The 15,620-nt window shown below is 49.8% G+C and overlaps 3 non-coding genes and 3 pseudogenes across 3 annotated transcripts; all 6 read right to left on the bottom strand.

Moving 5' to 3' along the window:
* Window positions 1–3,869: 3,869 nt before the first annotated feature.
* Window positions 3,870–3,950, bottom strand: LOC125139669 (annotated as a pseudogene).
* Window positions 3,951–4,067: 117 nt separating this feature from the next.
* LOC125139670 lies at window positions 4,068–4,182 on the bottom strand. The gene has a single exon (XR_007138735.1). It is a non-coding gene; the product is annotated as a U5 spliceosomal RNA (small nuclear RNA).
* A 281-nt stretch (window positions 4,183–4,463) lies between these two features.
* LOC113635067 lies at window positions 4,464–4,649 on the bottom strand. Its single transcript, XR_003438743.2, has one exon. It is a non-coding gene; the product is annotated as a U2 spliceosomal RNA (small nuclear RNA).
* Window positions 4,650–9,038: 4,389 nt separating this feature from the next.
* The window catches only part of LOC113657890, a 12,048-nt pseudogene continuing 5,466 nt past the window's right edge, over window positions 9,039–15,620 (bottom strand).
* Window positions 15,074–15,192, bottom strand: LOC125139671 (annotated as a pseudogene).
* Window positions 15,411–15,529, bottom strand: LOC125139667. The gene has a single exon (XR_007138732.1). It is a non-coding gene; the product is annotated as a 5S ribosomal RNA (ribosomal RNA).

The raw sequence follows: 15,620 nt of genomic DNA, 5'->3' as shown, positions 1-15,620 counted from the left end.
AGGGCGCGCTGCAGGCGCCTACCTGTCACAAACGGGACGGGGAAGACACAGGCCAGATGGTTCAGGCCTGCTAGCAGGTCCGAATTTGCCGCCACCACCCTTCCGGTAAGGGAGAGATCCCTCTTGCCCCAGCTTTCGGCCCTGGCCTGCAACTTGCGCAGGGCGATGTCCCAGTTCTTTTGGGCGCTGTCCTTTCTCCAGAAGACAACACCCAAAACCTTGAGGCCATCCTGGCACAGTGAGAACCCCCCCGGGACGTCGGATCTTCCAGCCCACGCCCCTGCGTACAGGACCGCGGACTTTCCGCGGTTGATGCGTGCCCCGGTGGCCTCGGAAAAGGCCTCCAGGACCCGCCCCACCGCAACGAAGTCCTCGTCCCGGCCAAGGAACAAAGTCGCGTCGTCGGCATAGACCGACACCTTGGCCCTTATCCCAGCCGCCCCGGGGACGTGCAGACCCTGGAACGTCGGCTCTCTCCTCAACCGCTCCGCCAACGGCTCTAGGTACAAGACATAGAGCAGAGGCGACAGCGGGCAACCCTGTCTCACCCCTCCACGCTGCTCTATCAGTCCCGAACAATGCCCGTTCACGATCGCACGGCTGACCGCACCTGCATACAGCAGTCGGACCATGGCTACGAAGCCTGGACCAAAGCCCATCCGCTCCAACAGCGCGAAGAGAAACGTGTGCGAAACACGATCAAAAGCTTTTTCCTGGTCCAGACTAAGCAACGCCAACGGTACCTGCCGTTGCTCAGCCCACGCCAATGTGTCCCTGATCAACGCCAAGTTCATACCGCACATCCTCCCGGGCACCCCACAGGTCTGATCGGGGTGAACCACCTGGGCCATCACCTCTCTCAGTCGAAGAACCAGTACCTTGGCCAGGATCTTATAATCAGCCGTCAGTAGCGTTATCGGCCTCCAATTAGCCAAGTCGGTTCTGTCACCCTTCTTATGCAAGAGAGTGATGTACCCTACCAACGCTGAAGGAGGTAGAGTGCCACTCCCTACGGCTTCCCTGTAAACGGCCAGCAGATCAGGACCCACCAGAGGCCAGAATGTTCGATACCATTCTGCCGGTAAGCCGTCTCCGCCTGGAGCAACGCCAGTCTTCAGGGAGAGCATGGCCTTCTCCACCTCCTCTAGGGAGATCTCTCTCTCCAGGACCAATGCACAATCCTCCGACACCCTGCCGGCGACTGCATCCAAAAAGGCCGCCGCACCACCGTCCCTAGTCTCTTTCTCGCTGAAGAGATCGGCATAGAAGGACCTAGCCACTTCTAGCATCTCTTCAGTCGAGGTCACAGTACGAGGGCCCTGCTTCAGGCCCTCGATGTGCGCCCTGCGCTGGCGGCTTCTCACGCTCCTAAAAAAGTAACGTGTTGGGCGCTCGTCCTGCTCAAGCGCCTCCCTGCCGGCCTGGATAAAATGGCTATGGGCCTCAGCCTCATAGTGGGCACGTAGCGCCTCACTAGCCTCTCTGAGTCGCCCATGGTCTCCATATTGCCAGGCCTCGTGCAACCTCCTGGACCACACGTTTGCCTTCTCCCTCCTCCTCCTGGCCATCTCCTGTCCCCACCAGCGGCACAAGATGGCGACCCGCCTCTTGAGGTCCTCCCACCACTCGACCTGAGTGGCATAGAGACACCTCATACGCCTCCACCCGGCGTAAAGGTGGTGAAACACTGTGCAAAAGGTGGGGTCTCGCAACGCAGACGTATTCAACCGCCAAAGACCCCTTCCTCTCGTTCCCACCTCCGGTTGTATGCTCGCAACCACCAGGCAGTGATCGGAGCCCCAAAAGGGCTCTAGCAAACACGACTGCACCCTTGCCCCCTCCGCCACAAACAGGAGGTCAAGCCGCGCGGTGTCACCCCTGGAGTTCCTCCAGGTGTAGCCCGGGGCCTGAGGCTCGACCACCCTGTACACGTCCACCAGGCCTGCCCCGGCCACTACCTGGGCCAGCTCTCTTCCCCCTTCTGCCTCCACATCCACATTAAAATCGCCACCTATCAGCAGAAGCCTGTTGGTGCCCAGGAGCGGCTCCAACAGGCGGAAAAAAACCCTCCTCTGCCCCACCCTACTCGGGGCATAGACGGCTACGGCTCGGAACCTCAAACCCCTCCCCATGCCGTCCACGCACAAAACCCTCCCCGGCACAACGGAAACTACGGCCTCAATCGCCCAATCGAAAGAATTGAAGAGGACCCCCACCCCGTCCCCCCTACCATCCCCGATCCCCCAAGCTGATGGCCCCCACTCCCACCCCTTTGAAAACAGCACCCCCCCCAGCCTCTGAACACAAATGACATTCCTGTAAAAAAAGTAAATCAAAGGAAACAGAACTCAAACTCAAAAAAGTGGCAGCCCTTTTCACGGGCTGCTTTATTCCCCGAACATTGAGTGTCGCCACCCGCAGCATCCCAAATGGTTATGTAAGAAAGCACACAAACACACCAAAACATTTCCCCAAAACTCCCCAAAAGACTCCTCAACAGTGCAAGTCCCACACAAAATGTCCTTAGCTACCCTCCTCTGCCTTCTCAGACAGATCCCGCCCCTTCCCTGTAGTCCCTCTTGCCCTCCTTGCCCGGACTTGAGTCCACCCTTCCTCCTCTATGCCCACCACCCCATGGTTCACACCCGGCCCATCAGTCCCACAATGGGTGGGACGCTTCCCTCCCCCCTGGTCCTCCTCACCTTCACTCTCTCCTGTCCCAGTCTCTTCCACAGCACATAGTTCAAACTCCCGGTTGTCCTCAAACCGGGATCTCTTTTGCCCCCTCTCCATCGCTGCTGCCGACCGTTTCTCTGGGTCACTGACGGAGGATCCGGCCTCTTCCACCATCGGCTGCTCCTGACCGAGGTCGGGCTCTTCCAGATCGTCCAAGAACACCGTGGTGGCCCAAGCCGGTTGGGCCGGGCCCGGGGACGCCTCCAGATCGTCCAGGGCTTCCGCCCAGCTGACAGAACTCTCCACCACCTGAGAGCGACTGACTGCCCCCTCTGTCTCCCGTCCCTGTAGCACATCCGCCACCGGTTCCCCGACTGCTACTGCCGGTTGGCTCACCGCCTGCACCACCTCCTCTTCTTCCTGCCTCCCATCATCGGGCCCTCCCATCGCTATGAAGTCCTCTGAGAAGAGGCTAGCAAACGTCCGCTGCCGAGATGGACACTGGCGGTAGAGGTGCCGCTCGCTGCCACATAGGCTGCAGGTCTTTGGGGCACAGCACTCCGCGGTCATGTGGTCGGCAGATCCGCACGTGCGGCACCGTCCGCCGGTACACGCCTCCTTCGTGTGACCCAGGGCCCCGCACCGCCGGCAGTAGAGGGGCTGACCAGGGTAGTGTAGGAAGCCCCGGTTCGGCCCGATAGCGAAACTGCCTGGCGGGTGTAGAAGGCCCCCAGGAGCCGCAGGATCCACCTTCAGCTTGACACGGAATCTCCTCTTCCCGTTCCAGACCCCGTAGCGGCCACGGATCTTCTCCCCTGCGGATACCGACAAGCAGTACCTGCTGAGGAAGGCTCTGATGTCCTCATCCGCCACGAAAGGATTGTACATGTGGACAATCAGCGACACCTCGTCCATGGCAAAGAGCGGCACCAGGCGCAGACCACGAATCGCCTCTTCTTCCGACTGTCTGGAGCACTGGTCGAAGAAAGCAGAGCAGTCGGAAAACGCAGCGAAAGTAATATCCTGGAAACCAGAAGCCGAAAAATCCTGGAGGCACAGGACCTTGGACGGCGGAATCCGGCAGAAATCCCGGAGCACACGAAGCAGAATCCAATCCCAGCCGAAGCGTTTCTTAACTTCAGATGGTGCATCAGGCTGAAGCTCCACCCTCACCGTATGCCGAAGCCGCACCACAGGGGTCGGCCGTTTTGAACGCTCTCCTGACATGGCCTAAGATACTACACTTGATCTTAGCCAAAAGGCCGAGAAGCGATAACCCGTTATTCCCCCTGCCTGGCGGACAGCTAGCTGCCAGATGCTAGCAGACAAATGGTAGGTGATGAGTAGGCCTACTCTTCAAAGCACTTTGATCTGATATTACAAGCCCTTATAGCCTTGCAACTGCAAAGCCCACAAAAATATGTTGAACTCATCAACGTTCCTCTCCACGGAAATCTTTAGTAAAAGGCGAAAGATTTGTGCGTGAATGAAGAGAAACCCGAGCTACTAAAGAAGGCCGAGCAGGCCCTGTATTGCCGTATCGGAGGTGAACACAGCAGGATTAGGGTAAGTTCCACCCATTGTCACTATTGAAGCCAGTGTAAAGTCTTGCATTTGGATAGAAAAGGGGCGGGGACACAGTCGATGAGACGCAGCTGAAATTTATGAGCACATTTTGCAGATTAGAGGTTCGGGGCAGGTTCAAGAAAAGAAAAGAAAAGAAAAGAAAAGAAAAGAAAAGAAAAGAAAAGAAAAGAAAAGGAGGTTTTGTCTGTTTTTAAACAGTGTAATGGTGCACCAAGCCTGGATGTACTGCAATACCAGGGCGATGCGTGGAGCGGACGGAGCAAGCCCCTGTTCCGACTCCCAGCTCTAAAAATCCATTTAATATGTAGTCCTCATATAGAGGACGTATCAGATATTAAACTGATAAGAACAGATTTTTTTTTTTTTTTTTTTTTTATTAAACCAGTACAGTCAGTACATTACATGCACATCAAAAGAACCACAGACCAAACCCCCACCAATCCCAATATCACCAGACTATTCAAAGTAAATCGATCATGAATTAGTCAAAACAAAAAAAGAACCACAAAACTAATATTTCATCATTCCAAACACCAAAAGGGCAAAACAAACTGAAGCCACTACAAGGGCAGGAAGAAACAAAAAACAAAAGGAAATAACAAAAAAACAATAAGCATCAAAAATACAATAGACAAAGAAAATATCACTCAACCCCCCCCTTACTGCACTCGCCCCCCAGGCCACCAAGGTGCCCCCACAACTGTGGTCCCTGCAAAACCTCCCCCCTCCGCACCTCCCACTCCTACTCTTACAAACCCTTCCCTCCTTACACCTTCCCCTCGAAGCTCCCTCACCTTCCCGAGCCTGGCCCAGAAAACGTGGAACAAGTTGTCCTGGCGGACGCGTGGAGAGAGGGTTCGGATGCACTCGCATCGTGCGCCCCACAACACGCACTTCGCCACCGAGACGGCTTGCCACAGAGGCTTCGCCATCTCCGGTCCCATGCGCTTTAATCCACTGCCGTACAGCACGAGGTCGCGGTTTATGTCCGCTCCCCCTTCGGTAGACCACCACTCCGAGACTCTTCTCCAAAATCGCGCCGCGACGGGACACGACCACAGGGCGTGCTCCACCGTCTCCTCGCCCCCGCATCCGACAGGACACAGGGGAGTGCGGCTTATGCCGTGACGGTAGAGCCGTTCCCTGACCGGAAGACGTCCCAGAGCCCCCAGCCAGTGCAGGTCTTTGCTGGCTCCGTCCAACCAGGTAGGCTGCAAAGCAGCCCACTCGACCCCCGGCACTCGGGGATGGGTCTCGCCCGACTGTGCCGCCCAGCAGTCCCTCCAACGGCGATACAGCTTCCGGTGGTCCAGCACAATGCCATCCACCAGACACCAGGGCTGGCCGCGAATGAACTCGGCCGCCTTCTGGTAGTGCCACGGGCGGTCGGTCGACCACGGCGAGGTCCCCCTCCAGGGGATCACCGTCCGCAAAGCAAAGCCGATCCAGAACTTCGCGAACAGTGAAGCCATGTGGCCCTCTGCCCCCCCCACCAGCTTGGCTAGGAAGGCCACATACATCGCCATGATCCTGAGGGGGATGCACATAACGCCCCTTCCCCCTTTATCCCGCTCCGCGCACATCGTCGTGCGGGCGACCTGCTCGCACCTCCCCCCCCAAATGAATGTGAACAGGGCGCGCTCCAGGCGCCTACCTGTCACAAACGGGACGGGGAAGACACAGGCCAGATGGTTCAGGCCTGCTAGCAGGTCCGAATTTGCCGCCACCACCCTTCCGGTAAGGGAGAGATCCCTCTTGCCCCAGCTTTCGGCCCTGGCCTGCAACTTGCGCAGGGCGATGTCCCAGTTCTTTTGGGCGCTGTCCTTTCTCCAGAAGACAACACCCAAAACCTTGAGGCCATCCTGGCACAGTGAGAACCCCCCCGGGACGTCGGATCTTCCAGCCCACGCCCCTGCGTACAGGACCGCAGACTTTCCGCGGTTGATGCGTGCCCCGGTGGCCTCGGAAAAGGCCTCCAGGACCCGCCCCACCGCAACGAAGTCCTCGTCCCGGCCAAGGAACAAAGTCGCGTCGTCGGCATAGACCGACACCTTGGCCCTTATCCCAGCCGCCCCGGGGACGTGCAGACCCTGGAACGTCGGCTCTCTCCTCAACCGCTCCGCCAACGGCTCTAGGTACAAGACATAGAGCAGAGGCGACAGCGGGCAACCCTGTCTCACCCCTCCACGCTGCTCTATCAGTCCCGAACAGTGCCCGTTCACGATCGCACGGCTGACCGCACCTGCATACAGCAGTCGGACCATGGCTACGAAGCCTGGACCAAAGCCCATCCGCTCCAACAGCGCGAAGAGAAACGTGTGCGAAACACGATCAAAAGCTTTTTCCTGGTCCAGACTAAGCAACGCCAACGGTACCTGCCGTTGCTCAGCCCACGCCAATGTGTCCCTGATCAACGCCAAGTTCATACCGCACATCCTCCCGGGCACCCCACAGGTCTGATCGGGGTGAACCACCTGGGCCATCACCTCTCTCAGTCGAAGAACCAGTACCTTGGCCAGGATCTTATAATCAGCCGTCAACAGTGTTATCGGCCTCCAATTAGCCAAGTCGGTTCTGTCACCCTTCTTATGCAAGAGAGTGATGTACCCTACCAACGCTGAAGGAGGTAGAGTGCCACTCCCTACGGCTTCCCTGTAAACGGCCAGCAGATCAGGACCCACCAGAGGCCAGAATGTTCGATACCATTCTGCCGGTAAGCCGTCTCCGCCTGGAGCAACGCCAGTCTTCAGGGAGAGCATGGCCTTCTCCACCTCCTCTAGGGAGATCTCTCTCTCCAGGACCAATGCACCATCTTCCGACACCCTGCCGGCAACTGCATCCAAAAAGGCCGCCGCACCACAGTCCCTAGTCTCTTTCTCGCTGAAGAGATCGGCATAGAAGGACCTAGCCACTTCTAGCATCTCTTCAGCCGAGGTCACAGTACGAGGGCCCTGCTTCAGGCCCTCAATGTGCGCCCTGCGCTGGCGGCTTCTCACGCTCTTAAAAAAGTAACGTGTTGGGCGCTCGTCCTGTTCAAGCGCCTCCCTACCAGCCTGGACAAAGTAACCGCGGGCCTCAGCCTCGTAGTGGGCACGTAGCGCCTCACTAGCTTCCCTGAGCCGCCCATCGTCTCCATCCTGCCAGGCCTCATATAGCCTCTCGGACCACGCATTAGCCTCCTCTCTCCTTCTCCTTGCCATCTCCTGTCCCCACCAGCGGCACAGGATGGCAACCCTCCTCTTGAGGTCCTCCCACCACTCCACCTGAGTGGTGTAGAGGGTCCTCATACGCCTCCACCCAGCGTAAAGGTGACGAAACACTGCGCAGAAGGAGGGGTCCTGCAGCACGGCTGTGTTAAGCCGCCAGACACCCCTTCCTCTGGTCCCCACCTCTGTCTCGATGCACCCGATCACCATGCAGTGATCGGTGCCCCAAAAGGGCCTAAGCGAGCACGACTGCACCCTTGCCCCCTCCGCCACAAACAGGAGGTCAAGCCGCGCGGTGTCACCCCTGGAGTTCCTCCAGGTGTAGCCCGGGGCCTGAGGCTCGACCACCCTGTACACGTCCACCAGGCCTGCCCCGGCCACTACCTGGGCCAGCTCTCTTCCCCCTTCTGCCTCCACATCCACATTAAAATCGCCACCTATCAGCAGAAGCCTGTTGGTGCCCAGGAGCGGCTCCAACAGGCGGAAAAAACCCCTCCTCTGCCCCACCCTACTCGGGGCATAGACGGCTATGGCTCGGAACCTCAAACCCCTCCCCATGCCGTCCACGCACAAAACCCTCCCCGGCACAACGGAAACTACGGCCTCAATCGCCCAATCGAAAGAATTGAAGAGGACCCCCACCCCGTCCCCCCTACCATCCCCGATCCCCCAAGCTGATGGCCCCCACTCCCACCCCTTAGAAAACAGCACCCCCTCAGCCTCTGAACACAAATGACATTCCTGTAAAAAAAGTAAATCAAAGGAAACAGAACTCAAACTCAAAAAAGTGGCAGCCCTTTTCACGGGCTGCTTTATTCCCCGAACATTGAGTGTCGCCACCCGCAGCATCCCAAATGGTTATGTAAGAACACAAACACACCAAAACATTTCCCCAAAACTCCCCAAAAGACTCCTCAACAGTGCAAGTCCCGCACAAAATGTCCTTAGCTACCCTCCTCTGCCTTCTCAGACAGATCCCGCCCCTTCCCTGTAGTCCCTCTTGCCCTCCTTGCCCGGACTTGAGTCCACCCTTCCTCCTCTATGCCCACCACCCCATGGTTCACACCCGGCCCATCAGTCCCACAATGGGTGGGACGCTTCCCTCCCCCCTGGTCCTCCTCACCTTCACTCTCTCCTGTCCCAGTCTCTTCCACAGCACATAGTTCAAACTCCCGGTTGTCCTCAAACCGGGATCTCTTTTGCCCCCTCTCCATCGCTGCTGCCGACCGTTTCTCTGGGTCACTGACGGAGGATCCGGCCTCTTCCACCATCGGCTGCTCCTGACCGAGGTCGGGCTCTTCCAGATCGTCCAAGAACACCGTGGTGGCCCAAGCCAGTTGGGCCGGGCCCGGGGACGCCTCCAGATCGTCCAGGGCTTCCGCCCAGCTGACAGAACTCTCCACCACCTGAGAGCGACTGACTGCCCCCTCTGTCTCCCGTCCCTGTAGCACATCCGCCACCGGTTCCCCGACTGCTACTGCCGGTTGGCTCACCGCCTGCACCACCTCCTCTTCTTCCTGCCTCCCATCATCGGGCCCTCCCATAGCTATGAAGTCCTCTGAGAAGAGGCTAGCAAACGTCCGCTGCCGAGATGGTCACTGGCGGTAGAGGTGCCGCTCGCTGCCACATAGGCTGCAGGTCTTTGGGGCACAGCACTCCGCGGTCATGTGGTCGGCAGATCCGCACGTGCGGCACCGTCCGCCGGTACACGCCTCCTTCGTGTGACCCAGGGCCCCGCACCGCCGGCTGTAAAATCCCCTCTTCCTTTTCCTGACACACTTTACACACCGCACTTTGTTCTAAACCAATTTTAGCTAAAATAGACTCCGTAAAAAACACTTTATGTCTTATAAAATACTCCAAACATTCCAATTTTGTTTCCACACATCTCCCCCTCATGTTTCTCCATATACACTCTTCTTTTAAATCTTTAAATTTCTCCACCCAGTACTTGTTTACAATCGGCTCTTTAAAAACTCCATCCCTAAAAACACAATAAAACATTTTTACAGTACATTCTTTAAAATCATACATTTTCTCCCCCAGTTTCACATACATATTTCTCTCTTTCTGCTCTTCCATACACTCTATTCTTTTAATCCACTCTTTTGGTATTGCGTTTGTTACGTCCTTTTCTATTTGTTTTCTGTTTTTGGGGAGGTGTTTGTGTTTCTGTGCAGGATAAACCCTGATTGGTTCCTGAGGTTTACCTGGTGCCACACCCTGCTGGTCAGCTGACTCCCTCTGGCCTATAAAAGCCTCCACCACCACTTCCTGTTTAGCTTCTTTGGCTCATTTGTTGTCATTGCTTGCTTTCTGCTAACTAGTTGTGTGAAATTGCTCTGTGTATTTATATTCTTAGCATTTCCTGTTAATACTGGCTCCTGCATGTTCTTTTGACTTTGATTCTGGACTGCCCTTGTTTGGACCTGTTAAATTGTATATAGTGGTATATAGTATTTCTGGGGAAGTAGGGAGACCAATGCCATTTTGTTTGTACCTTTTTTGATTGTGTTTATTCTTAGGGAGATAGGGAAGTGATTTGTGTTTTTTTTCTTTTGTTTAGTAGGGAAGTTAAAGTTTGCAATAAATAGCCGTTTTGTTTGTTATTTTGGCCTGCTCCTTATTTTGGTCGGCTCCTGAAGACATACCCCCATTTGTACACTTGTTTTCCTAGTAAAATATTGTTCTTTCAGTTACTCCTGGTGTCTTGTTCTCGTTCATGTTTCACCCTCACCCCTAGACGGGGCGTAACACGTTCTTGATAATTTCATATTTGTTTGTTATTTCTTGTTTACTGTATTCTTCTTTTGCCACTTCCATTGCATCCACAATAAACTGTGTTGGTAAAAACCCCTCTTTAAACGCATACAAAACATCTCACTCTTGTTATCCCCACTTCCATCCATTTCTTAAAAAATATTTCCTTCCACTGTTCTAAAATATTGCCATTTAAGAACAGAGGTTGATTTAAAATGTTTTCTCTCTCATGTGGATCATATTCAATTTTCTTTAAAAAGTTTCCCCAAGCACTTAAAATTCCCCTATAAAATTCAGGTAATCCGTCAGTCATCCAAATTTTCGTTTTCATCCATAAAATTCCATCACCCATGTTAAAATCCCCACATTTATTTAAAAAATATTTCATAGTTTTTTGCCACTCATGTTTGTTCTCTTCTTCTAAATATTTCTTAACTACTTTTACTTTCAAAGCTTTTTTCCTCTGTTCCACATCCATTAACTCTAAGCCCCCCTTCTCTACCGCCCCTAAAATCGTGTTGTGTGCTATCCTTACTGGTTTCCCCTCCCATAAAAAGTCAAGAAAACATTTTTTCAACCTTTTTTTCTGACCACAATGGCATCTCACATACATATAAAACATAGCATAGCTTAGAAACCATTAAAACATTCAATATTAAAACCTTTCCCTTTAAATTTAGTGTCCTCAGTTTCCAAAAATTTAACCTTCTCTCTATCTCTGTTACTAGTTCCTCCCACATTTTATCTCTTACCTTCTTCTCATTCTTCCCCATTAAAATCCCTAAAATCCTCATTTCTTCCACTTCTTTAAATTTAAAACAATCCCTTAAAACCATAGCTCTGCCAAATCTCATATATACTGTCTTATCTTCATTTACTTTACTACCCGATCCTTTACAATATACTTTTACAACATTCATAACTTCTATAACACTTTAATTCCTTTAACAATTATTGTTGTATCATCTGCATATTGAAACACCTTCCCTTCTGCCTTCTTTTCCTCAATTTCTATCCCTACTATTCCTTCCTTTTGTTTTATAGCCAATCCTAACGGTTCTGATACAAGCGAGTACAATAATGCTGAAAGTGGACACCCCTGTCTTATAGATCTAGTAACTTTAAAACAATCTGTTAAAAACCCATTACATTTTATCTTTGTTAAGGCGCCTCTATATAAAATCTCAATCCATTTAATAAAATTCTCCCCAAAACCAAAACTCCTTAAAACCTGAAATAAATACCCATGCTCAACCCTATCAAGCTTTTTCGAAATCCAAACTAATTACATATCCATCATCATTTTCCTCCTTCATGTACCATATCGTGTCTCTTATACTCATTGTTATATCCGCTATATCTCTTCCTTTTTCTCCGTACGCTTGGTTTGTTTCGATTATACTTGGCATTACCTCCATCAACCTATTTGCTAAAACTTTCGCTAAAATCTTAAGATCCGTGTTTAACATTGTAATTGGTCTGTAATTCTTTAAATCTACTTTTTCTCCTTTCTTTTTATATATCAGTTTCATTAACCCCATCCTTGTTCTTTCATTTATTTCTTCCTTTTCAAATGTTTCTTTAAAAACCCCATTTAAAATCTTTGTTAAAACTCCTTTAAAACACACATAAAACTCACTTCCCAAACCATCTATTCCCGGACTTTTCCTTATATTCAGTTGATTTATCTCTCTTTCAATCTCCTCTTTTCTGATTTCTTGGTCACACTCTTTATCTTCACTTTAGCTTTTATCAGATTCAACAGTTTCTTTTTCTCCTCCTCTTCCACACCCCTTGTACTGAACAGATCCTTGTAAAAATTCTTTACTTCTTCTAAAACCTTTTCATTCCCTTCTACAGTTTCCCCATTTTCCCCTCTTATTCCTTTTATCGTTTCAGCTTTCCCTTTCGTTTTTTCCAAATCAAAAAAGAACTTTGTACATTTTTCTCCCTCCACCACATATTTAGCTTGGCTCCTTAACCTCACCCCCTCATATTCTCTTTCTTCCATTTCTTTCAGTTTGTCCTCCATTTCCATGTCCTCCATCTTTTGTATGTCTTTATGTTCTTTATTCAATTCCATTTCCAAGCTTTCTTTTATTTCTCTTTCATTGAATCTTTTACATTTCTGTATTAAACTACAATACTTGATTGAGAATTTCTTGATTAAAAACTTTACGTTCTCCCACCATATTCTCTCATCCTCTTTATACATTTCATTTTGCTTCTCATTTTCTTGAATCTCCTTAACCTTTAAAACATAGTCTTCATACTTTAAAATCTGTGTATTTAAAATCCATACTCCCGGCCCTCTTTGCACTTTACTCCAATCCAATATAAAAAATAAAAACGTGTCCTCATACTTAATATTTTCTATAAAATTCTCCACCTTTCTACTACATAAAACAAAATCAATTCTGGTTTGGCACACAAACTGCCCCACTATCTTCCTCCTTGAAAACTCCCTTTTCCTTTCATTTCTTTCTCTCCACACATCTATCATATTATTTTCTCCCAATAATACTTTTAATTCTTTTCTACCAGTATCAGTTTTAAAAACCATTCCTTCAACCATGTCTTGTTTACTAAAAACCGTGTTAAAATCCCCCATCATTATTATTTCTTTGTACTTCTTTACAACATTTCTTAAAGTATTAAAAAACTCTTTCTTTTCCTTCTCCTCCACTGGTGCATGTACATTTACTAAAATCAAATCTCTTCCTTCATCTTTTATCTCAACAACCATACATTTCCCTATTTTATCTGTGTATACAATTTTACTCATTTTAAACACATCATCCTTCATTAAAAGAGCCACACCTCTCCCCAACCTCCCATCTCCATTATTATAAAAAATACCTCCATCCCATCTCTTTTTATACTCATTCATAACATTTTCTTTCCAGTTTGTTTCTTGCAGTGCAATTACGTCTTCCCTTTTACATTTTTCTTTTACTCTTTCAAATTTCCCCATGTCCATCATTCCCCTGGCATTAAAAGTAACACAACTTAAAACCATTAAAAGGAAGTAGAAAAATAAATACTTAAAAATTATTGTTCATCATTTTCTCCCCCTAGGTCCCTTAACACATCATATCTGTTCTGTATCCTTTTCATAACTTTTTTCTTACCCTCTCCAAATTTGGAGTTACCTTTGTTGCTCTCCTTCTAATTTGTCCTCTCCCCCTTCTGTCCATATTGTCCATCTTTGCTCCTTCTTCACTGTCTGTTTCCTCAACATTGTTAAAACTGTCCGATGTCACCATTTCTTTCGTGTCCTTCTCAATTGTTTGTCCATTACTGTAGTTAATATTCTCCTTCTCTCTTTCCCCTTGCTGTCTGTTACTCGTTTCTCCTTCCATTTCTTTTTGTTGTAGTCCTTCTTCCTCTTGTCCTTCATCCATTTGTTCCTCCCCCTCGCTGTTTCCTTCATGCACCTGTCCGTCCACCCGTTCCTCCCTCCTCTTCCTCAATCTCACACTTTTTCTCAAAATTTCCTGACACTCCAGGCACCTTACCACATTGCACTCTTTGGCAAAATGTCCCCTTTCTTGGCATTTATAGCACTGGAAATCCGGGCAGTCCTTGAGCAGGTGATCCGGGCTCATGCACAGCCTACAGGTCTTCACCTGGTAACTATGCATCACCCGGAAATACTGCGATCCCTCCGCCGTTTCCATTTTTGTGCTGTATGGCAATGATGCCACCTCTTTGGGGAACCTTACTTTCAGGAACCTTGTTCCATCCTCGACTTTGGTGTCCGGGTAGTATCGTCTTTTAATTTTTGATATGGGATTAACTCCCCATCTCTCCAATTTTCCAATTAGATCTCTATCATCCAGGGAGACGGGCAGGTGCATGAAGGAAACAACATAGTCTCTATTTTGCAGATTTTTTATTTCACAGTTCACCCCTTTTATAATCAGTCCATCAATTAATGCCTCACACGTTTCCTCTTTTTCCATCGTTAGTTCATATTCTTTTCCTTGCCTTGGCCTCAATGCCAGAATTTTCCCATTTCCACATTTCTCAGTTACTGCTTTAATAATATCCATAGCTCTGACCTCATTTAAGTTCTCCACGTTCACAATCACCGTCGCCTCCTTTAGATACATCCTTCCTTCTCTCGCGGCCCATTTTTGTCCGTGTCCTACTCGTCGTTGATAATCCATTCCAGTGTCATTTGCCATGCATCTCTCTCCAGCCAGTCCAGGGTCATTTTCCGTTAATCTGTCCATTTTTAAGAAAGTTAACCGCCCTCCAGTCAGCCAAAGCTGCTGTAAGGTGGTTTTAGAAAACTAAGAAAAACAAAACAAACAGAACTATGAAAATCAAAAAATAATACAAAAACAATCTTGGGTTTAGTGAACATAGGGCAGAGGAAGTCCATAGTTGAGGAAAGAGATGAGAGGAAAGTATCTGTGGCTGAGTCCAAGGGTAGTGAGGAAAAAGACTCAGTATCAGGAAGGGAAGAAAGAGTGCCAGAAGCTACAGATGAAGGGGAGACAGAGTGAAGGTTGCGGCGAGTAAGATCGAGGGGGTAAGAGGTAGTGAGGTAGAGGTAGACCCGGCCGCCAGGTGCTCGCATGTGAGCCCCAACCCCGGGCCTGGCTCCAGGGAGAGGGCCCCGGTTGCGCCATACCGGGCGACGTCACGGACCTTGTTTTAATTTTCTTCATAAGGGTTTTTGAACCGCTCTTTGTCTGGCCTGTCACCTAGGACCTGTTTGCCTTGGGAGACCCTACCAGGGGCAGAAAGCCCCAGACAACATAGCTCCTAGGATCATTCAGGCACGCAAACCCCTCCACCACAATAAGGTGGCAGTTTAAGGAGGGGCTTACAAAAGCTTAATGCACCTGGTACTCCCAGGCAGTCGCCTATCCAAGTACTAACCAGGCCCAACTCTGCTTAGCTTCCGAGATCAGACGAGATCAGGCATTCTCAGAGCGGAATGGCCGTAAGCGAGAGCAACGTTGGAATGGAACCCATTCATAAATTGTTTGTGCTTTTTCTTTTTTCTTATTTTTTCTTTCTTTCTTTCTTTCTTTCTTTCTTACTTTATTTCTTTATTTCTTTATTTAAATTGTTGTTTTCTATCCAAACATTACCCACAGGGTATGAATATTAAGATGTTGTTGTTAGAGAATTCAAATAGTAAAGTAAATGAATGCCTATGTCAAAAGCTTACAGCACCTGGTATTCCCAGGCAGTCGCCTACCCAAGTACTAACCAGGCCCGACTCTGCTTAGCTTCCGAGATCAGACGAGATCGGGCATTCTCAGAGTGGAATGGCCGTAAGCTAGAGGAAAGTTGGAATGGAACCCATTTAAAAATTGTTTGTTTTTTCTTTTTATTTATTTATTTATTTATTTATTTATTTATTTATTTATT

Source organism: Tachysurus fulvidraco, chromosome 19 (genome assembly GCF_022655615.1).
Source record: "Tachysurus fulvidraco isolate hzauxx_2018 chromosome 19, HZAU_PFXX_2.0, whole genome shotgun sequence".
In the NCBI taxonomy this organism is placed as follows: Eukaryota; Metazoa; Chordata; class Actinopteri; order Siluriformes; family Bagridae; genus Tachysurus; species Tachysurus fulvidraco.
This window is presented reverse-complemented; position numbering and strand designations above follow the sequence as displayed.